This window comes from Meriones unguiculatus, chromosome 3, assembly GCF_030254825.1.
Source record: "Meriones unguiculatus strain TT.TT164.6M chromosome 3, Bangor_MerUng_6.1, whole genome shotgun sequence".
NCBI classification, from domain to species: domain Eukaryota; kingdom Metazoa; phylum Chordata; class Mammalia; order Rodentia; family Muridae; genus Meriones; species Meriones unguiculatus.
Window position 1 is genome coordinate 113,543,899 of NC_083351.1, and position 24,193 is coordinate 113,568,091.

Below are 24,193 nucleotides of genomic sequence, written 5' to 3' on the forward strand. Positions count from 1 at the left end.
TTACAGTCTCTCCACCTTCCCTTCTCAGGGTTTCTTGAGCACTGAAGAGAGGGATTTGATGAAGACCTTCAATTTTGACTCTATTTAATGTCTGGATGTTGGTCTCTATCTGTTTTCATCTGCTGCCAGAGGAAGCCTCTCTGATGATGACTGGAAAAGGTATTGGCCTATAAGTATATCAGAATATCATTTGCTATGTTAATGTGTATATTCTTAATGGTGAGGCAAATTTCTGTGATGCAGCAGGATGGACCTGTTTTTGCATCCATTCTGTTATATGAGTCTTTTTATTGGGGGAATTGAAAACATTGATATTGAGATATATCAGTATTTCTGTTATTTGGTTATTGTTGTTAGTAGTGTGTGTGTGGGAAGAGATGAGTGTGTGTGTGTGTGTGTGTGTGTGTGTGTGTGTGTTTGATTAAGTTTCCCTCCTTTTTGCTTTGCTGGTGTAGATTATTTATTTCCTGTGTCATCATAGGTATATTTAATCTCCTTGAGTTGGAGTTTTTCTTCTAGTTCCTTTTATAAGGCTGGATTTGTACATAAATATTGTTAAATCTGATTTTGTCATGAAATATCTTATTTTCTCTATCTCTGGTGATTGATTGCTGTGAGTAGTAGTTTGGGATGGCTCAATGTACTCTTCCAGTTTTCAGTACATCTTTTTGGGTCTATCTGGCTTTTAGAGTCAGAGAAGCCAGGTATAATTCTAATAGGTCTTCCTTTTTATGTTACTTAATCTTTTTCCCTTGTAGCTTTTAATATTCTTTCATTATTCTGTCTGTTTGGTGTTTTGATTATTTTGTGGCCAGAGGACTTTCTTTTGTGGTCCAATCTATTTCGTGTTCTGCATGCTTCTTTTACCTTTACAAGCATCTCTCCTTCATTAGGTTGGAAAAAGCTACCTCCATTGCATTATTGAAAACATTTTATGAGCCTTTGAGCTGGATTTCTTCTCCTTCCTTTATACTGATTTTTCTTATGTTTGGCCTTTTCATTGTTTTCCAACCTTCCTGGATGTTTTGCACTGGAAATTTTTTAGATTTAAAATTTTCTTGACCAATGTATCAATTTCCTCTCTCATATTTTCCGTACCTGAGATTCTCTAATCCATCTCTTCTATTTTGTAGTTTTTACTCAAATTTCAATTTTTTAAATTTAATGAATTCATTCAATTTGTGTTTTCTTTATTGCTTTTATTTCTCTTTTCATATCTTGAACATTTTCATTTGTTTCCTTTAACTGTTTCTGTTTTCCTTTGTTTAAGGAATTTAGTCATTTCTTCCAATTGTTTGTGTTGTCCTGGATTTTTTAAGGGAATTATTCATTTTATCTTTAAAGAGCTCTATTATCTTCATATAGTTGATTTAAATATCTTTTGCTTGTGCTTCAGCAATGTTGGAATATTCAGGACCTACTATGATAGGATAGCTCTACTCTAATGGAGACATACGTCCTTGTTCTGTTGACTGTGTTTTCATGCTGATGCTGGTGTCTCGACACCTGGGTTTGAGCTTCAGGTGCTGATTCTAGATTTGTTTTATTGGGTGGAAGTTTTATTTCCTTCGTTTCTGTTTCCTCTTTGGATTTTCAAAATGTGATGTCTGAGTGTTGCCTCTTTTCCTGGCTTGTTCAGCTTGTGTGCTTATAGGGATTTGCTGCTGGTATTGAAGGTTCTTAATAGGGAAGAGCTGTGGGATGGAAGTTTGGAGGGGAAAGTCTTTGTGACCTGGTCAGAGAGGAAAAGGAGAATACAGCAGGTATCCAGTCACATAGATGGGCATGACATTAGGGGGATTAATTATCAAGAGTAGTAGAAGATGTGTGGATCTGTTTTCAGCCTTCTTACTGCTCGTTGAAGAGCTGCCTCTCAGTTAGCAGGGAGTACTTGTTGGAGTTGGGGTCCTGGACAAAGCAATCAGTAGGGGAAGAGAGATTAGAAGGGCATGATTTATGAGATACCTAGGAGAGATGAAGAGAGGTGAAGAGAAGGCTGCAGCTGATCTTCTGTTGCAATTCTAGTGGTAAGATTGGGGTATTGGGATTTAGGGGAACAAAGAAAAAGATAGAAGGAGGAGGATGTTAACAGAAAGCCTACCTGGTTTTCTGGCAGGCCTGGCCTCTATGCAGAGTTGCTTTTCATGGAGAGAAGGAAAATTGAGTTTTTGACTACTCTTCATATATACTACAACTAAATAGTAATAGTATAGATAAAGTATGGTATTTGAGTTTTTCTTTTGTATTTAATTTTTTTTCTTTTTTATTATTATTATTTTTTTATCAGTTACATTTTATTAACTCTGTATCCCAGCCATGTCCCGATCCCTCATTCCCTCCCAGTCCCTCCCTCCCACCCTCATCTCCACCGTGCCCCTTTCCAAGTCCACTAATGGGGGGGACCTCCTCCCCATTCATCTGATCCTGTTTTATCAGGTATCTTCAGGACTGGCTGCAAAGCCCTCCTCTGTGGCCTAACAGGACTGCTCCTCCCTTCGGGGGTGGGGAGACCAAAGAGCCAGTCATTGAGTTCCTGTTAGAAATAGTCCTTGTTCCCCTCACTTTGGGAAACCAATTGGTTACTGAGCTACCACAGGCTACATCGGAGTGGAGGTTCTAGGTTATAACCATACATGGTCCTTGGTTGAATATCAGTCTCAGAAAAGACCCTGTGCCCAGATATATTTGGTCCTTGTGGAGCTCCTATCCTTTCCCCAACAGACTAACTCCCCTTCTTTCTTATGATTCCCTGTACTCTGCCAAAGGTTTGGTCATGAGTCTTTGCTTTGAAAACACTGCTAGTTAGAGTCTTTCAGATGTGCTCAGTAGACTCCTGTCATACATTCAATGCACATCCCATCTGTCTTTCTAAACGAGGATTGATCATCTTACCCCATGTCCACTCAATTGATTATCTTTTTTAGGTGTATAGATTTCATTATGTTTATCATATCTTATAGGTCTATATAAGTGAGTATATCCCATGTTTGTCTTTCTCCTTCTGGGATATTTCACTCAGAATGATCTTTTCTAGGTCCCACCATTTGCCTGCAAATTTCATGATTTCCTCCTTTTTGATTGCTGAGTAGTATTCCATTGTGTAAAAAATACCACAATTTCTGTACCCATTCCTCTGTTGATGGACATCTGGGTTGTTTCCAGGTTCTGGCTATTACAAATAAAGCTGCTATAAACATGGTTGAGCAAGTATCCCTTTTGTGTACTTGAACGAACTTTGGGTATATACCTAGCAGTGGTATAGCTGTGTCTTGAGGAAGTACTGTTCCTAATTGTCTTAGAAAGCGCCAGATAGCTTTCCAGAGTGTTTGTACCAGTTTACATTCCCACCAGCAGTGGAGGAGGGTTCCCCTTTCTCCACAACCTCTCCAGCATGTGTTATCACTTGAGTTTTTCATCTTGGCCATTCTGATGGGTGTAAGGTGATATCTCAGGGTCGTTTTGATTTGCATTTCCCTGATGGCTAATGAGGATGAGCATTTCTTTAAGTGTTTTTCTGCCATTCGATATTCCTCTGTCGAGAAATCTCTGTTTAGCTCTGTTCCCCATTTTTTAATTGGATTACTTGGATTGCTGCTTTTCAGCTTCTTTAGTTCTTTGTATATACTGGATATTAGTCCTCTGTCAGATAAAGGGTTAGTGAAGATTCTTTCCCAATCTGTAGGCAGTCGTTTTGTTTTGATGACAGTATCCTTTGCTTTACAGAAACTTTTCAGTTTCATGAGGTCCCATTTATTGATTGTTGCTCTTAGAGCCTGTGCTGTTGGTGTTCTGTTCAGGAAGTTGTCTCCTGTGCCAATGAGTTCTAGGCTGTTCCCCACTTTTTTTTCCAATTGATTTAGGGTATCTGGTTTTATGTTGAGGTCCTTGATCCACTTGGACTTTAGTTTTGTGCAGGGTGATAAATATGGATCTATTTTCATTTTTCTGCATGTAGACATTCAGTTGGTCCAGCACCATTTGTTGAAGATGCTGTCTTTTTTCCATTGAATGGATTTGGCTTCTTTGTCAAATATCGAGTATTCATAGGTGTGTGGATTTATTTCTGGGTCTTCAATGCGGTTCCATTGATCCTCCTTCCTGTTTCTATGCCAATACCATGCAGTTTTTATTACTGTTGCCCTGTAGTACAGCTTGAGATCTGGGATGGAGATACCTCCACATAATCTGTTGTTGTACAGGACCATTTTGGAGATTCTGGGTTTTTTGTTTCTCCATATGAAGCTGAGAATCTTTTTTTCAAGGTCTGTGAAGAACTGAGTTGGTATTTTGATGGGAATTGCATTGAATCTGTAGATTGCTTTTGGCAGTATGGCCATTTTCACAATGTTAATCCTACCAATCCATGAGCACGGGAGATCTTTCCATCTTCTGAGATCTTCTTTGATTTCTTTCTTCAGAGACTTGAAGTTTTTCTCAAACAGGTCTTTCACTTGCTTGGTTAGAGTCACACCAAGGTACTTTATGTTATTAGTGGCTATTGTGAAGGGTGTTGTTTCCCTAATTTCTTTCTCAGCCTTTTTTTCTTTGGTATACAGGAGGGCTTCTGATTTTTTTGAGTTAATTTTGTATCTTGCAACTTTGCTGAAGGTGTTCATCAGCTGAAGGAGTTCTCTGGTTGAATTTTTGGGGTCGCTCATGTATACTATCATATCATCTGCAAATAGTGACACTTTGACCTCTTCCTTTCCGATTTGTATCCCCTTGATCTCCTTTAGTTGTCTTATTGCTCTGGCTAGGACTTCAAGTACTAAGTTGAAGAGATATGGGGACAATGTACAGCCTTGTCTTGTCCCTGATTTCAGTCTGATTGATTTAAGTTTCTCTCCATTGAGTTTGATGTTAGCCATAGGCTTGCTGTATATTGCCTTTACTGTCTTTAGGTATGTGCCTTGTATCCCTGATCTCTCCAAGACTTTAAACATGCATGGGTGTTGGACTTTGTCAAATGCTTTTTCTGCATCTAAGGAGATGATCATGTGGTTTTTCTCCTTCAGTTTGTTTATGTAGTGGATTACATTGATGGATTTCTGTATGTTGAACCACCCTTGCATGCCTGGGATGAAGCCTACTTGGTCATGGTGGATGATATCTTTGATATGTTCTTGGATTTGGTTTGCAAGTATTTTATTGAGTATTTTTGTGTCAATGTTCATAAGAGAGATAGGCCTGAAGTTCTCTTTTTTTGTTGGGTCTTTGTGTGGTTTAGGTATTAAGGTGACTGTGGCTTCATAGAATGAGTTTGGTAGTGTTCCTTCTGTTTCTATTTTGTGGAATAGCTTGGGGAGAATTGGAGTTAGCACTTCTTTGAAAGTCTTGTAGAATTCTGCGCTGAAGCCATCTGGTTCAGGGCTTTTTTTTGAGGGCAGACCGTTAATGACTGCTTCGATTTCCTTGGGAGATATAGGGCTATTCAGTCTTTCTACCTGATCTTGACTTAGTTTTGGTAGATGGAATCTTTCAAGAAAATTATCCTTTTCATTTAGATTCTCAAATTTTGTGGCATATAGGCTTTTGTAGTATGACCTAATAATTGTTTGGATTTCCTCAGTGTCGGTGGTTATGTCCCCATTTTCATTTCTGATTTTGATGATCTGGATAGTTTCTCTCTGCTGTTTAGTTAGTTTGGCTAAGGGTTTGTCTATCTTGTTGATTTTCTCAAAGAACCAGCTTTTTGTTTCATTGATTCTTTGGATAGTTTTATTTGTTTCTAGTTGATTGATTTCAGCCCTTAGTTTGATTATTTCGAGCCTTCTGTTCCTCTTGGGTGTATCTGCTTCTTTTTTTTCTAGGGTTTTCAGTTGGGCCATTAAGTTGTTTGTATATGATGTTATGAATTTCTTCTTGCAGGCACTTAGTGCTATAAATTTTCCTCTGAGCACTGCTTTCAATGTGTCCCATAAATTTGGGTATGTTGTGCCTTCATTTCCATTGAATTCTAGGAAGTCTTTAATTTCTTTCTTTATTTTTTCCTTAACCCAGCTGTCATTGAGTAGTAAGTTGTTCAGTTTCCATGTGTGTGTTGGCTTTTTGTTGTTTCTGTTGTTGTTGATGTCTAGCTTTAGTCCATGGTGGTCAGATAGTATACAAGGGATTATTTCAATCCTTTTTGTATCTGTTGAGGCTTGCTTTGTGACCCACTATATGGTCTATTTTGGAAAAGGTTCCATGCGGTGCTGAAATAAGGTGTACTCTTTTGAGTTTGGGTGAAATGATCTGTAGACCTCTATTAGGTCCATTTGATTTAGGGATTCTGTAAGTGCTTTTATTTTGCTATTTGGTGTCTGTCTAGTTGATCTGTCCCTTGGTGAGAGTGGAGTGTTAAAATCTCCCACTATTAAGGTATTAGGATCAATGTATGATTTAAGCTTTAATAATGTTTCAATTACGAATGTTGGTGCTCTTGTATTTGGGGCATAGTTTTTCAAGATTGTGATGTCCTCTTGGTGGATTTTTCCTTTGATGAGAATATAGTGGCCCTCCTTATCTTTTTTGATTAACTTGGATTGAAAGTCTATTTTATCAGATATTAGGATGGCTACTCCAGCTTGTTTTCTGGAACCATTTGCTTGAAAAACAGTTTTCCAGCCCTTTACTCTGAGGTAGTGTTTATCTTTGTTGCATAGGTATGTTTCTTGGATGCAACAGAATGTTGGATCCTGTTTCCTTAACCATTATGTTAGCCTGTGTCTTTTTATTGGTGAGTTGAGTTCATTGATATTGATAGATAATAGTGACCAATGCATGTTAGTTCCTTTTGTAATGGAGTCCATGATCTAACCCTGTTTCATTGCTTGTTATCTTTTCATTTTTGTTGGGATCTTATCTGTATGCCCTGTTTTCTTGGGTGAATTTGTTTTCATTGGGTTGGAGTTTTCCTTCTAGTATCTTCTGTAGGGATGGTTTGCTGTGTAGATATTGTGTAAATTTAGTTTTGTCATGGAATATTTTGTTTTCTCTATCTATGTTGATTGAAAGCTTTGCAGGGTATAGTAGTCTGGGTTGACATTTGTGATCTCTTAGAGTCTCCATGATACTTGCCCAGGCCCTTCTGGCTTTCATAGTTTCTGATGAGAAGTCCGGTGTGATTCTGATAGGTCTACCTTCATATGTTACTTGGCCTTTTTCCCTTGCTGCTTTTAATATCTTTTCTTTGTTCTGTAGATTTAGTGTTTTGACTATGATGTGACGTGATGTGTTTCTTTTCTGGTCTGGTCTATTTGGAGTTCTGTAGGCCTCTTGTATATTTATGGACATCTCTTTCTTTAAGTTGGGAAAATTTTCTTCTATGATTTTCTTGAAAATATTTTTTGGACCTTGGAGTCTGGAGTCTTCTTTTTCATGAATTCCTATGATTCTTAGATTTTGTCTTTTCATAGCATCCTTGATTTCTTGGATATTTTGTGATTGGAACTTTTCTGATTTTACTTTTTCTTTGAGAGAAGTATCCATTTCTGCAAGTGTGTCCTCAGCTCCAGAGATTCTCTCTTCCATCTCTTGTATTCTGTTGGTGATGCTTACTTTTGTGGTTCCTGATCTTTTCTCCAAGTTCTCCAGCTCAAGCGTTTTCTCATTTTGTGTTTTCTTTATTGATTCTAATTCTGTTTTCATGCCTTGCACCATTTCTTTCATGTGTTTGAATTTGGATTCCTGTCACTGTATGATGGCCTCTATTTCTTTTTTCATTTCCTTCTTATATGCCACTAATTTTTCCTCTACTTGTGTATCTATTTGTTTGGCTATGTTTGCCTGTGTTTCTTTAAGGATATTGTCTATTTCTTCTTTCTTTGCCTCCAATTGACTGGCCATCTCTTTGAAAGACTTGTTCATTTCCTCCTTATGAGCCTCAAATAATTGGGCAAGCATGGCTTTAAAATCATTTTCCTGTGCTTCTGCTGAATTGGAGTATCCATCGATTTTGGGGTTTGGTGGTGAAGTCATGATGTCCTGATTTATGTTGGAAGTGTTCTTTCGCCTACACCTGGCCATTGGCTTATCTGAAACCTTCCCTGTTTGCTTTTGGATTCTGCAGATCAGACTGGTGCTGTCTCTCTCTGGTATCTGGAGAGTTCTTCAGGAAGCTGAGCACTCTCAGCGTGTGCTGATGACTAGCTGTACCTGTGGGAGGAAAGTACGCAGGCGCAAACGGGGCCAATGCAAGCGTGTGTGTGCGTGCGTGTGCGTGTCTCTGTGTGTAATTTGCGTGGACGTGTTTCTCGAGGGACAGAGTGATGGCTAATGTTGAATCCTTGAGTGTGTGCGAGGGGCTCTGCACTGTATATGTCGCAGGTGCTAATGATGATCGCAGCGCAATTTCTGGCATTAACTGCCTTAAATTTTCAGTTAGACCCACAGGGCAGGAACTTCAATGTCCCTAGTGCCCCTCTGTTTCCCAAAGTGGGTATGTGGGTGGGAGGGGGTTCGATGCCTGGCTTCTGTTTTAGGAGGACCCAGGATCTGGGGAACTGCAGATTCTCAAGGGTGCACTCACAGGCAGGTCACTTGGCAGAGATCTTGGTATCCTGGGATCTCTGCTCTCTGGTTTGGCCCTGCTTCTTTGATGTGCTCTGCCAGTTCTGTGCTGCTGTCACTGCCAGGTTCTGAGGTCTTGCTGCAACTGGAGATTTCAGGGTGGTCACTTCAGCAGGGATGGGGTAACCAGGCTCTCTGTTCTCTGGTTTGGCCCTGGTTAGTCTTAAACTGGAGGGCTGTGGTGCCCCGGCAGTTCAGTGCTGCTCTGCTGCCAAGTCCAGCTGTAACTGGAGACTGGGTTGCTAGTCCCTATGCTTTCTGGGAAGTCCTGGGATCTCTTCGTTGTGCTCTCCAAGCTTGGGAGGCCCAGCGGCTGGTGTGTCCAGGTTGTATGATGTTTCTGCCTGGTTTTGGTGAGTATATAGCATATTCTCTGTCACTGTGGGATTGGGAGGGCCGTACCGTCAGTGATGGCGATCCTGTGGAGCTAGTATGTTGTCTAGCAGATTCGTGCCCTGGGAGGATGGTGCAGCCGCTGCGCGAATCTGGGACTCCGGGGCATGTACTGCTGGCTTTTGTCTGCCGCTAAAATGCTTGGGGCTCCGTCTCAGCGGCTGTATACCCCAGGCAGTTAGGTCTGCGCTGAGACAGATGAGTCCGCTGTGCCGCTGTGCCTGTATTTAATTTTTTATTAATTATATTTATTCACTCTGTATGCTAGCTGTAGCCTCAACCCCACCCCCTCCCAATCCCACAATTCTTCATTTCCTCCCTTGCCCCTTCAGTGGTCCACCGATAGGGGTGGTCCTCCTTCCCTTTCATCTGATCCTAGCCTATCAGGTATCATCAGGACTGGCTGCATTGTCTTCCACTGTAGCCTTGTAAGGCTGCTCCCCCTTCAGCAATGAGGTGATCAAAGACCCAGCCACTGAGTTCATGTCAGAGACAGCCCCTTTCCCCTTACTAGGGAACCCATTTGGACACTGAGCTGCCATGGGTTACATCTGTGCAGGGGTTCCAGGTTATCTCTATGCATGGTCTTTGTTTGGAGTATCAGTCTCAAACAACACCCCAGTGCCCAGAGATTTTGGTTCTGTTCCTCTCTTTGTGGAGCTCCTTCTTGTCCCTTACTGGTCTTTCATCTCTACCTTTTTTCATAAGATTCCCTGCACTCTGTCCAAAGTTTGGCTGAGTCTCAGGATCTGCTTGGATACCCTGCTTGGTAGAGTCTTTCAGAGGCCCTCTGTGGTAGGCTTCTATCCTGTTCACTGTTTTCTTCCTCTTTTGATGTCCATCCGGTTTGCCTTTCTGAATGAAGATTGATCATCTTACCCTGGGTCCTCCTTCTTGCTTAGCTTCTGTAGGTGTACAGATTTTAGTAGGTTTATCCTATATTAAGTGTCTATAGTCACTTATAAATGAGTATATACCCTGTGTGTCTTTCTGCTTCTGGGATACTCATGCAGGATAATCTTTTCTAGTTCCCACCATTTGCCTGCAAATTTCATGACTTCCTTGTTTTTAATTGCTAAGTGGTATTCCATTGTGTAAATGCAGTACAATTTCTGTATCCATTCCTCCATTGAGAAACTTCTGGGTTGTTTCCATATTCTGGCTATTAAGAATAATTCTGTTAAAAACATGATTGAGCAAATATCTATGTTGTATACTTAAGCATATTTTGGATATATGCATAGGAGTGGTATACCTGGATCTTGAGGTAGTACTACTCTTAATTGTCTAAGAATGCGCCAGATTAGTTTCCAGAGTGGTTGTACAGTTTACATTCCCACCAGCAATAGAGGAGGGTTCCCCTTTGTCCACATACTCTCCAGCAAGTTTTATTATTATCATTTATTACAATTTATTCAATGTGTATCCCAGCCGTGGCCCCCTCGCTGGTGTTCTCCAAATCTGACTTTTTCATTGATGAGGTGTGAAGAAGAGGTTGTTAATGATTTATAGATCTGTGCTGAAGATATAAATGTTTAGTTATATTCATCTAAATAAAAATACAAGAGGTTGTATACTGAAGTGTTTGTAGATAAATTCATTGATATGTTTCAAATGTCCTCTCGAAAACTCTGATGAACTTCAATAGTCATTGTGGAGAAGTGTGGCCTTTAAAATTCAACTAGACAATGATAATGGTTTTTAACATTGTTCTTATGAAGATACATTAGTATTTACCAGAGTAGGATCATAATGAATTTGGGTGTGCCTATCTGTCTCTTTCTGTGTCATTCAGGTACTCTCTTGTATATTCATAAAATTATAAAATTTTATAATTTAACTCCAGCTATAGGGCAAATCAATTTTTAATGAATATACATTTTTAAAAATATAACAACACTATTGTTTTGACAGAAAAAATGAATTATGATATGGTTACACATATGTCAATTTTGCCAGGGAAGATGGCTGAGAAGTGACAATGCTCTGTTGGCATGTATAACAACAAGATTTCATTTTCTAACATTTCCTGTATGAAATGAAATAGGCTGTTTTGAAAATGCCTAATTTGGGGACTGAGATAGGAACTAAATAAAAATGAGCCAAAAGCATAACCCTAATGTGCCAGAAGTTAGAAAATGAATATGTATATTATATATAGGCATATTCATGTATATGTATGAAAATGATAATGCATGTTAGGAAAAGCATACATAGAATGTAAAAATATGTGTATATTAAAAAAATACTAACTGTCCTGATGTTACAGGTCTGACAATTAAAGCATGTGTGAATACTACACAAATATGCTAGAATGGATAAAATCCAAACCATATGGTAAGAAACTAAGAAAGATGCAAAAAAGCATCAATTTTTACTTATTGCTAGTTGGAATGAAGAGGACAATACAAGTCCCATGGAAAATAATTTATAATTGCTTAGAAAGTTAACATATGATATTGTTCTTGATATTTAACCACATGATCAAAAATCATGTCAACACAATGGTGTATAAAATTGTATATGACAATCACAAAATCTTTAGTGGAAGCTATAATTTTTAAAAAAGACTCAAGTTCCTTTCAATAGGTTTATAAAAAATCAACACTGTGTTATACCCTTGTACTTGAATGTACAATGCTTGCAAGTCTTGAGAAAACAGAAAAGTCATACTGGTCACTTTTCTTCTTTCTCTGACAAAATGCTCCCACCCCACAAAAAAGCATGGAAGGTTTTATTTTGACTCGCCTTTTGAGAGTATAGGTCATCATTGTAGAAAGGGCATAGAAATAGGAACATGAAGCTGTTACTGAATTCCCAGTTGGGAAGCAGGAGAGGGATACAGCTATTTTCCTTGCTTTCTTCTTTTTCAATCCAGAACACAGTCCATGAGATGGAGCAACATATATTTAGAATGGATTCCTTACCTCATTTAACTAAATCTAGAAACTCCTTCACAGAGGTGCCCAAAGCTTTGTGTGTTAGGGGATTCTACATCCTATAACACTGTCATTTAAATCACAGAGGATATTAACAACATATGGGTAAATGTTGGGAAAAACTTGAAGAGGTAAAATGTCATTTTACAAATATATGACATCCTAGAAAAGATAAACCTATAAAGGCAGGATAGTGAATGGTGGTTTCCAAAGTTTCACAGTTGAGGTAGAGACATACTGGTAAAGCCAAGGAAGTATTCTGAACAATGAATCTACTCAGAATAATAATGTTATGGTAGCTACATGATTTGTAGTTCTCAAAAGCCACATAATTAAATAGTGCAAATAAATCCTAAGCTAGCATGGGCTCAATTAAAAATAATGCATTCATTTTGAGCTCATCAAATGAAACAAATAGACAACACTATTGCAAAATGGCAATTGTAGGGCAGATTAAATTAGAAATGAAAAATATGGGAGTTTTCTGTTTTCTACAAAACTTTTTACAAACCTAAAACTTCTCAAAAAAAAATAAAGCCTATTCTTAAATAAATGAATCACATACACATATGTTTTAGGAACACGTGGTACCATCTGTACAATTTCTAAATAGCCAGAACATAAAAATTCCAAACAAGTGAAAATGTGTAATATTATCATGTTATAACCTAAGTGTACCATGTAAGTCCATGGGTCTACCATGATATCAATGGGACTACTGAGTACAATAAACAGGGAGGGAGCAGAGATATACCTTCACTGCCAAATTTCTTAGGTATATTCTTTGTGGTGGTGATTGATTTCTTAAACATGAGCTCTAAATAGAGTATGTCTCCAAACAGTAAATTTGTAAGTGTGGAGTAAATGAATAGGGGAAGGTGTGTTTGAGTAATTTTAAATGGGGGAAGTAGATAGGTTGTCCTTACCTCAGACTTGAATGGAATATTTCAACATAAATAAATCACATAACTAGTGTGCACTCCTTGACATAATAAACCTGGCGCATTGTCTCAATGGGCTTCCTTCCCATGTACATATGTTCAATTTAATCATGTAAAGATATTAAACAGAACTCATTAGGGGACATTCTGCCCAGTCCTCACCAATAATGCTCAAAATCAGGCAGAGACAAAAATCAGGTAAAACCTCTCACAACCAAGATAATCTTAAAATGAAAATATCAAAGGTAATATGGAATCACAAATGGAAACTTGCTGCCAAAAGAGGAGTAATAGGTGAATCCTAAGGAAGCCTAAACAAAAGGACTTGAGTTTAAAATAATATAATTTCTAGTAATAGTAATAGTAATGCACTAATAGTAAAGAATAAAGTTTAGGGAAAAGCTTATATTATTCAAATTTCTATGCCTAAAATGAAATATGTTATGAAAACTTTCTTTTAAAAAGTGTATCCTATATTGACTTAATTCATAATCAAAGGAATAGTTTATAAACCAAATATTTGTATTATGGATCTGTAAAGCTTTTATCTAAGATAATAATAATAAACAAGGAAGATAGGTATTAATTATGCATCTACAAAAATGGGATGAAATTGAATGTGTGCTAGAATTAATTAGACTTCAGATAACAAAGTTATCTCACATCCAATAAGGGCAACATTAAAACTTCAGAAAGCAATAACATTTTAGGATGTTTGGAGTCATTGAATCTCAAAAATGTTGGTAAAGAAAATGTGAAGTTCCAAAATAACTTTAAACAGGGTCAAAATACTTTGCAAAGCTAAATGAACACTTGCTTTATTGCTTATACATAACAGAATATTTTACTGTGACACCAAAATGTACACAAAGCATTTTGTTCATATTCTACCCCATTTCTCTCTTTCTTTTCATGATAACCTTCCTTTTTCCAATATATTTCTCTCTAGTTCATGCAGTAACTTATTTATTTGCTTTGGTGATTCAGTGATATTAATTCATGGATGATATTAATTAGAGTATGAGTTGAGGAATTATTTACAGCAGTATGGGCAACTTATCAGTGTAAGCTGACCTTTACCTTTTAAGCAAACACACAAAGAGAAATAATATAAAATTATATGTTTGTGTTAATAGTGACTTTAGTAAAAATGCAGATGTGGAGCTGGAACAATAGCCCAATATTAATGTAAGTATTTGCCTTACAGAGAACTTGGCGTCCAGTTCTCAAAACCACCTTTACCTATAGTTCCAAGAAAACCAAAACTCTATGCTGGCCTTTGTGGGTACTCACACATGCATGCAATACACACAGACACACATACACATCAATAAATTTAAACTGTGAAACAATGAGAAAATGAAACTCAACCACTACAGATATGAGTGAGCAAACTACTGAAATATTACCAATGGAATGATCTTTTGCAGTTTAAAGGGATGGAATAACAGGATGTAGTAGTGGAATCCAGAGTCAAAAGGAAAGTTCAGTGCATGTTTCTACTTAATTGAAATTCAGAGTCAAACGAAATTAATTTCATAAAAATTGTAATAATATTTACTTTAAAAGAGAAGGAAGAGATCATCCTGAGAGAGCATCATCAGACTCAGAAATATATACCTCATGGTATTGAAAGGGTTAGGCTAACTTTGTAACCTATATGTCTTCTAAAGCCTATAGTTTTGAGTTTTAGGTCCAGGTTAAGCTAAAGCCTCTTAGTACCTTTCCAGAGAGTGAAGGAATGTGACCCTATCTGTGAAGACAGATATAAAAAAAGGGCAAGCAAGCAATGACCTTCACTCAGCAAAAGAACGACCAGACCCTTGTCCTTGAGATAGAGTTTCTTAGCAACAAACCTAGACTTCTTCTGAGTAGCTTTTGACCTCCAGCCAAGAGCCCGCAGCCCTAATTTTCAAGGATGAGCTAACCATCCCCACCTTCAATTGCAGCTGCATCCACACTTGGCAGGACTGGCCAAGCTTGAGCACCTAAGACTAACCAATTATCTTACTTTATAGCTTCCTCATCCAATCCTAAATTGCCAAAACTAGAACTTCAAATCTCCCGCAATTTTTCTTTTAAAAACCTAAAGGCCTTTGTCTCCCGGTGCCACTCTTTGCTGACCGGCAGGGGTGACCCTGTTGTACAATGGTTAATAAACCTCTTGCTTTTACAATGAGTCTTGGTCTGGGGGAGTTTCTGGGAAGGGCGCGATTGAACTCCTGAGCTGTGAGACCCCAGGTCTTACAGTATATACTCACTTATAAGTGGATATTAGCCACATAATAAAGGATAACCGTATTACAATCCACAGACCCAAAGAAGCCAAATAACAAAGAAGGCTCAAGGGAGGATCGTTGAATTCCACTCAGAAGGGGAAATAGAATGGATGACCAAAGTGGATGAAGAAAGGAAACTGGGTGGCAGAGGGTGTGTATGGGGGGGTGGTGGAAGGTGGTTATCAGATGTGCGGAGATAGGGGTTGGGAGTCAAGAGGGCAGGGAGAGAAAGAGAGAGAGAGAGACTGAGGGGTAAGATATGTCTGAGGCAAGCTGGGAACTTACGACAGAGTAGGCACCAAAGAGGATATGGGGTAACTCTAGCTGAGACTCCTAGCTGATAAGGCCATGGAGACAGGAAGAGCCACCTCTTCAGGAAGGACTTCCGGTGGAGGGAAGAGGACACTAAACCACCCACAAAACCTTCCACCCCATATCTACCCTTCCTACTGGAGGTGCAAGGATAAAGATGGGGCAGAGAAAAAGGAAATGACCAACTAATGACTGGCCCAACTACAGGCCCAACTAGGAGAAAGCCAACCCATGACACTATTAATAATACTCTGTGACGCTTGCAGACAGGAGCCTAATATGACTGTCCTCTGAGAGGCTCCATTCAGCAGCTGAACAAAATAGATGCTGAGACAGACAGCCAAACTTTAGGCAAAACTAGAGGAGTCTTGTAGAAGAGTGGGGGAAGAGCTCAAGAACATCTCAAGAACACCAACAGTGTCAACCAACCTAGGCCCAAAGGGCTTACAGAGGCTGACGCACCAACCAAAGAGCATGCATAGACTGGATCTAAGCCCATGAACATATGTGGCTGATGGGCCACCTTTTCCTCATGTGAGTCCCCTAGCAACAAGAGGAGTGTGTATCAGATCGTGACAAGGACTCACTTTCCTGCTTTTGGATCACTTTGCCCTAGCTGTGCAGCTTGCCTGGCCTCAATAGAGGAAAATGTACAACATCCTTATGTGACTTCATGTGCCAGAGTGGATTTGTATTGGGGAGGTTCACATTTTCTGAAGAGAAGGAGAGAGGGGTTGAAGAAGAGGGTGGAAAGGTGGAACTGGGAGGAAAGGAGAAAGTGAGTTGTGACTGGGATGTAAAATGAATAAATGAATAATACATTTACTTTTAAAAAAGAGGATGAAGTTCTATGTAAAGTACACATTGGTAAATTTCTGAAAGTGCAGCTATTTCTTGCCTTTTGTGAGAGTTTCAAATAAGCGTGTGTATTTACAAAAATCCTTCAAATTTAGATCTCTATACAGCAGGTAAAATTTACCTTTATATAATAAATTGCCATATTTGATAAATGACTCATTATATTGTAATTTTCAATGTCAGTATTAAATATTGTGAAATTTAGATTTTCTGTAGTTTGATTTTTTCAACTACTGTAATGATAAATACTTCTCATCATTTTCTTTCCTTACAGTCTTTCTGTTTTTATAAAGCATGTTTCATAAATATGAGACTTAAAATGCTTACGTGTGCAAAATAATTTGGGGGTTTGCTTTATTATTTTGTTATAATATAGTGGTAAAGAAAATACATATTTTTTTCTCTTAAAAAATAATCCTGCATTTTACACTAAGAAGCTGAAAGCCCAAGAATATAATGGGCCTGATGTTCAGTTTCCTATGCAGAAGAGTAGGTGTTGTAATCCAGCAAAAAAGATTTCAAAGTGTATTCAGTGAGGAAGAAAAAAAGCTTACAGACGAACTGCAAAACTGAGGGCAGCAAAGGGACAGCAGGTCTAGAATGACAGCTACAATTTGTAGTCTGCAGCACAATTTCTACATTCACAAGAGCTTACCTGGGTGATACTGTTATGCCCCTCAGGCAAGGAGCTCCTTATGGAGGGCAGATGGCATGCTATTTCCCTGGTGTCAGAGTCTACGAATGTCTGTTTTACTCGGTTTATTTTAAATAAAATTTCTTCTTGTATTGAAATATTACACCACACACTGCAGAAAGCAGAAGGGCTGATGATGCAGCATACAAATTTGAAACTGTAATAAGAAGCCAGGGCAGCAGGTGCAGTTGGCTAAAAAATGGAAAAGGCACAGTGTGGCACAGACAGCAGGAGATTAGGAGAAATGTACAGACATTTTACAGAGAGGAAAAGTTAGTACCAAACGGATTTGAGAAAGAAACACAATAACATGATTCCAGAGCCAGTGCTGAGAATAGAAATGCTTAACTTAGGTCCTTAGAAACTACAGTAAACCATAAGGCGGATGTGTTGGAGTGGCCATCATATTATACTGTATGACCACAGTAATCTTTGTGTCTACTAGGATATCACTGCAGAGGTCAGCAACTGTGACTCACAAGATAAACAGAGATTGTGATATAAACAACCATAAAAAGGAGAGCAGACAGGCAAACACACAGACAAAAACAAAGCAAACTAACCAACCAAATAAAAAGCAAAACACAAAGAATATGTCACAAAAACTCTGCATTGCCTCATAGTTTAAAATGTTTACTATCTTGCACTTAACTGCAAATTTGTCCTCCTACTAAGTGAGTTGATTTAATAATTTTATTTAACTAACCCATTGATCTTGCATGAATCCTTAGTGAATATAATAATTTTTAGTGCTTAGCTCGAATCAGAAGCTGCATGTTACACAGGGCAAATATTACAGTTTGGAAGTCTGTCCTATAGGTAAGATGAGCAAAAGTCAACAATCAGTGATTTTCTTAATAAGAAATTTGCAAAAGAAACATATCTTTTTATCACAGAACAATGAATTTTTTCCTACCTTTAGAAAACTTAGGGCTACCACATAAACTTAAAATACTCCATAAGAATAGATCTGGAGAGGATAGGAACTCCACAAAGAGAGCAACAGAACCAAAAATTCTGAGCACAGAGGTCTTTCCTGAGACTCATACTCCAACCAAGGACCATGCATGGAGATAACCTAGAACCTCTGCACAGATGTAGCCCGTGGCAACTCAGTATCCAAGTGGGTTCCATTGTAATAGGAACAGCGACTATCTCTGACCTGAACTGATTGGCCTGCTCTTTAATTACCTCCCCCTGAGGGGGAAGCAGCTTTACCAGGCCACAGAAGAAGACAATGTAGTCACTCCTGATGAGACCTAACAGACTAGGATCAGAAAGAAGGAAAAGAAGACCTTCTCTATCAGTGGACTTGGGGACTGACATGCATGCAGAGGGTGGAGGAAGGGAGGGATTGGGGCTGGAGGAGGGAGGGAACCACAGGGGGGATACAAATCGAATAAAGTGTAATTAATAAAGAATTTTTTTAAAAGAGAATAGAGAAGGAAGAAAAGTAGTCAAGAAAGACAGAGTAACTTGGATGCATGTTTTAAAGGATTAATGAGTTCTGACTAATTTGAGAGCAGAGAAAGCAAATCTCTATGGAACATACAAAATGTAGGACTTGAGAGATAAAGACATACATTGTGACATGCAAAAAGGGTGCTTTGCAGGTTATGAATACGGGAAAACGTTTCTTGTCTACCTAGATTATGAGTCAGGCAAATCTTACTTCTCCTGTTGGTCTTCGGCTCTGATTTTGAGGACAGCCATGCTTGGGAAGGTTTGCATCAGAAATATGCCCTTAAATTAGGCTGAGATGTCTTGTGTCTCCTTGGAACTTTGACTGGAGTGATCTATCAGGATGTGTACATTTCTTTCCTCTGGAAATTCAAGTTGGAGTGTCATGTGCATTTGGAGATGCTATTGGGCATCACAAGTTCCTGTGCAGATATCTTCCTGGGAATAATGTCAGCAGGAAAATGCAGAAGCGAAAAAGAAAACAAAAGTGAAAATAAAGCTTGGCTCATATCCCAGAGGAAACAAGTGGAATGTATATTCAACCATGGCTGAACATGTATAGTTATATCAACATATTTTTAAATTGATATTTTCTATGCAAACTCTTTACCACTAAGGTATCCTTCTAACCACTGTCAATTTTTCTAAACCAAACCTTTATATGCTTTCAAATATTTGAGTAAGATTTTTTTCAATTATATTTCAAAGAATTTTCAGGCCTTTGTAGACCTTAAAGCTTAGGGAAAAAAATGATGATGTTATCCTGTGTTTTCTCTAGCAATCTTCTAAATCTACTATGATAGACTCCCTTTGCAGAAAGAATTCCTCCCTTTGTTGGATGATGTAGAATTGTTGTTGATTTATTTCTGCCTTACTGGCAGATTTTTCTCACAACTAGTTATCAGTGAGTGATGTGTGTGTAAGTATCCTATCATTGACCACCAGTGTGCTAGTCTGAACACTTGAACTTCTATAAGTGTCTTGATGAAAAAAAAATAAATATAGATTATAAAATTATTTGGAAGTTTCATTTGGTTACTGCTTGTGATTCATATATGTAAAACAAAGAAAAAATAGAGAACATTTTTTAAATGTTCAATAAAATATTTTATTTGTTATTTATTTGCTTGAGTTTTATCATTGTTGTTCTTTGGCATTTATAATGTAGCTCCAATTGGTCTCAAATTTTTGACTTTGATTCATGTTGTAATGTAGTCCTAGAAGTAGAACTTATGGATATGTTCAAAGCAGATATTGAAGTAGATGCAAAATGGACTGATATTAATTTTTATGTATTTGTATTAGTTTGAAAATATCAATTAGTATACAAGGGAGGCTATAGTATATTGGATTTATATTTGTCTTGTGTGGCTTTCCTTTAATTCTCTCAATATCCCTTTTATCCCAACAGCTTCCAAGTCTCAAAATCAAGGGGCTTGAAGTTTTTCACTAAATTATATCAGAAGATCTTAAGTTAATAATGCATTTAATCCAGAAATAAATGTACAATGATCCCACAGCATGGGATGTTTCTAGATTGCCAATGGAGCTTGAATATATCCAAGTAGATCAGTAACAATGACAGTAGTCTCAGTGGAGACTTGTCCCAGAGCTTCCTCTGCAGAGGCAGTAAATGACCCACAGCACCAATGAGCATGTGCATTGTCGCGATGACTGTCCTCACAATCCATCCCATCTCAGAATTACTTGTGGCATGTTCACAAAGGACTGGGCATCCATCCAGAGCGACTTCACATTAACAAACATAAGGCTTATTATGTAGGATGAACTATAAATTCAAGCATGGATCCTAGGTGAAGAGCATAGTCTTTTTTTCAGGCAAGCTGAAACATGTATGTCTACCAAATTGAAATAATTGTTTTGCACTATATATTTCTACTGCACAAATAATTAGATGATAAATTACATAAAAACATGCATATGAGACCATGCATAAATTATATCCTGCTTTTGATATGGCTACTAATATAACTCAACACTATGGATGAGTGAATTTTTGTTCTGTTTTCTTGGTCATCAGCTGGTATCACTTTCTTATTTCCTGCCTTTTCTCTTTTAGACTTCAATTGCTTTACAGGAAAGAACATGCCTTCTTGTGTGAAAAAGGCTGTGTGTGTGTGTGTACAATTATTATGCAAACAGCTAAAGAAATGAGGACTATCTTTCTATGACAGATTAAGTTAATAATATACAGTCTAAATATAATGTGACCCTTATGTGTTGCAAATAATGTAACATTAAGGAAGAAATAATTTTGCATCCTCTTCCACTGCTGGTGAGGACAGACCAATTAAAAGCAGCAACTGGTAAACACCCTGCCTTGCTAACCCATGCTGAAGATGTGCCTGTATTAGGTTCTTTGTTGTGTTAGCTTGACTGATCTTTATGTTCCCCCCTGACACCCTGGTGGTTTCCAGCATATGTGTGTGTAATTATGAGTGTGTGACCTTCTACTGTTTGCCACTTAAATAGCTTTTCTCTTGCCTTTTGCCAGCTCTACTAAGTGATGTTCCCAGGTATATTTTTGGTTCTGTCAGCAGTTTAAGTATCAGAACATAGCGGTGTGTTTAAAAAGAATTCTCCTTTCTTTCTCTGTTGTTTTTCTTATCCTATCCTTGACTGTAATTCATCATAAATCTAGTATGTGAGTTTACAATTTTGTATACTTTAATATTTTTCAGTTTAATTTAGTTTGTAAATATGTACATCTCATTGCATAAAAACAGGGATAAGACACAGAATAAATATGTTGAGACAAAAATGTGCTGAAATAATTACTCATAATTTACTTATTTGGTTTTCCTTGTCCAATTACGTGAACTGACTATAATGTGTGGAGAAGAGCAACATTAGCAGATGATTTCATACTCTCAGCAAGACAAAAAGAGGAGTCAGCACCTCTTGAAGCTTCAACACTGTCATCTATGAAGTTAACTTCCTTTGGAACTTGTATAAACTTCTGGCTTTTTGACTATAGTTTATTTTTAATTGAGTACTTATGTAAATATACACGTGTCTTCAATTTTTTCTGAATAATGATTTAGACTTTGAACTAATACATCCCCGATGTTAATGAACGTAGAAACAATATCTTAGGCATGTGAAATGTGTGGCTTGCCAAATCACAGTGAGTGCTGCTTTTCCTTTACAGTGACTTTTCTTTCCTCCTCTTTTGTCTACTGATATTTTTCTTTTCTCTTAACAAGATAATTTAAAGTAGCAGCACAACTAATAGCCAGTGTTTTACTACCTGAAAATAATTCAAATGCAGTGGTCTTGGACAAATTGAATTCTAATATGTACTTATTTAAAACCTCATTGTTCTAATGTGGTGGGATGGAATCCCTTGCTGGAATCACATAGCAGAAGAAGCTGCATTGTAGTCTGCTTGTGATTTCTATTTTCTCTCATGAACAAGTGTCTATCTCTGGATTACTGAGAAGGATTTAATATTTAGGTCACATCTAATTTACTTTGGCATTCAACAATAATTTTCGAAAATTTCTCCAAAGACTCAATCTAGTTGTCATCAGACATGAGTAAAGTAAAGTGAATGAGTGTATCTTTAGTGGAGGAATAATAAATTCTGAATCCTGCATTTGTTATCATTTGTGCTATAATATCAACTTGCTTACTCTTCAGATTAATAATTAATATTTTATCTTAGGAATCATCACTTTGCCATTTTCATTTATGTATTTACATTTAAAGAATTACATCTATTTTAGATTTTACTTTATTCCTCTTAACATAATAAAAATAAGATGAAATAAAATCACATTGAAGTTGGGCAAGCAAATAAAACCATCACACTGATACTGGAGTACATTGATGTTGGACTAGGCAAACCAATGGAAGGAAAGTGACCAGAGAGAAGGCATGAGAGTCAGAGGGCCACTTGTTCATGCATTCAGGAGCTCCTTAAAAAAATTAAACTGATAGCTATGATATACATTCAAAGGACCTGGTAACTGTTGCTTCAATCTCTGGGAGTTCATATAATTTAGAGGGTCTTGTTTTCCGAGTGTCCTCCAATCTGTCTGATGTTTATACTCTTTCCATCTCCTTTTCAGTGTGAGGTTCAGTGAGCTTACAGGGAAGGGATTTGATGAATATATCACTTGAAAGCTGTGTGTTCTAAGATCTCTCTCTCTCTCTCTCTCTCTCTCTCTCTCTCTCTGTGTGTGTGTGTGCGTAATGTTTTGATGTGTTTCTCTTTGTCGGTTTCCATCTGGTGAAAGAGGAAACTTTTCTAATGATGGCTGTATGAGGCACTGATCTGTGAGTACAGCAGAATATCATTAGGAGTCATTTTATTGTTCCTTTTAAAATACTTTTTGTAGTATTTGTTTAACCTTAGGTCTTCAGGTTATCTGATCTCTGGGTCTTGACAAGCCAATCACTGACTGATAAGGGTTCCATTTCATAGAACTCAAATTACTCTCATAAATTTGCTGCCAGAATTACCCTAGCATATGTTGCAAACAGGTTGGTGTCTTTTTTTGTTTGTTTGTTTGTTTGTTTGCCTGTTTGTTTTGTGTTGTTTGGTAGCCTTTAGTACCATACCAAAGTCACAGGAAGATGAGGGTGAAGGTTTTATGTAGGTACTAGCTCAACCACTTCATACCTACTGAGTTGTATTAGTGTTTTCTTCAGCAGTGGGGCTTTTTTGGCCCTTTACATAGAGAAACCTATTATCTTGCTAACTTTCAGGATTGTTTGGGATTTTCCACAGGACCTCTTTGACCATCAACTCCATTAGGTGTAACCCAGTTTTACTACTGGAGGCTTCGATTGGTGACAAAAGGTTGGCGAGTATGAACTCTGCTTCCTCATTATTTGGAGACCTTAATAAGATCATTTTCATATATTTTAGGAGGAGTCCCCTGTACTCTTTCCTTACCCCCCATCAAATGTCCCTCAATTATAGCTGGATGTCCCTGTGTTCACTTCTTAAACCTCATCTCTCCTCTTATATTCTACATGATCCATCTCTCTCTATTGTTGCAAGTTCACCAATAGAATCTGTTCTATTTCTCTTTCCAGGAAGATCCATATGTGTTCCCCTAAGACCCTTCCTCTACACCTCACTTTTCTGGATCTATGGACTGTAGCTTGGCTTTCATTTATCTAAAGGCTATTATCCACATGTAAGTAAATATACACTATATTAGTTTTCCCGTGTCTGAGTTATGTCAGTCAGGGTGCTTCGTTACCGGCAAATTTCATGATGTCATTTTTAAAAGCTGAGTAATATTCTCAGTGTAAATGTACCACATTTTCTTTATCCGTTCTTCCATTGAGGGACATCTAGGTTGTTTCCAGTTGCTGAGTATTATAGATAGAGCAGCAGTGAAGATGCTTGAGTAAGCATCCTTTTAGTAGGTTTAAGTATCCTTTGGGTATATCCTCAATAATGGTATAACTGTATCTTAAGGCAGATCAATTCTGAGCTTACTGAAGAGCTGCCATATTGATTTCCATAGTGGCTGTATGAGTTTTCACTATGCCAGCAATTGAACAGCAGTGCCCATATTCCATGTCTTCAACAGCATGAGCTTTAATATCTATTTTCAACATTTATACACACATACTTTAACATCTATTTTCAACATTACAAATTTATTTAATATCATTATATATTAGCATACATAAACTTAATTTCTTCCTATTATAATTTTGAATTATTTTTCTTCTTTTACTTTAAAATGTATTTTATTCTTTTTAATTATTTATTTATTATAA

The 24,193-nt window shown here is 37.7% G+C and overlaps 1 long non-coding RNA gene across 4 annotated transcripts in view; it reads left to right on the top strand.

Moving 5' to 3' along the window:
* The window catches only part of LOC132653124 (uncharacterized), a 223,589-nt gene that overhangs the window by 41,266 nt on the left and 158,130 nt on the right, over window positions 1–24,193 (top strand). For 3 of the 4 annotated variants that reach the window (XR_009590837.1, XR_009590835.1, XR_009590836.1), the window contains exons 5-6: window positions 29–159; window positions 23,495–23,598. This is a non-coding gene — a long non-coding RNA (uncharacterized LOC132653124). The remainder of the gene's footprint in view (window positions 1–28; window positions 160–23,494; window positions 23,599–24,193) is intronic. The other variant, XR_009590838.1, reaches the window with a different exon arrangement.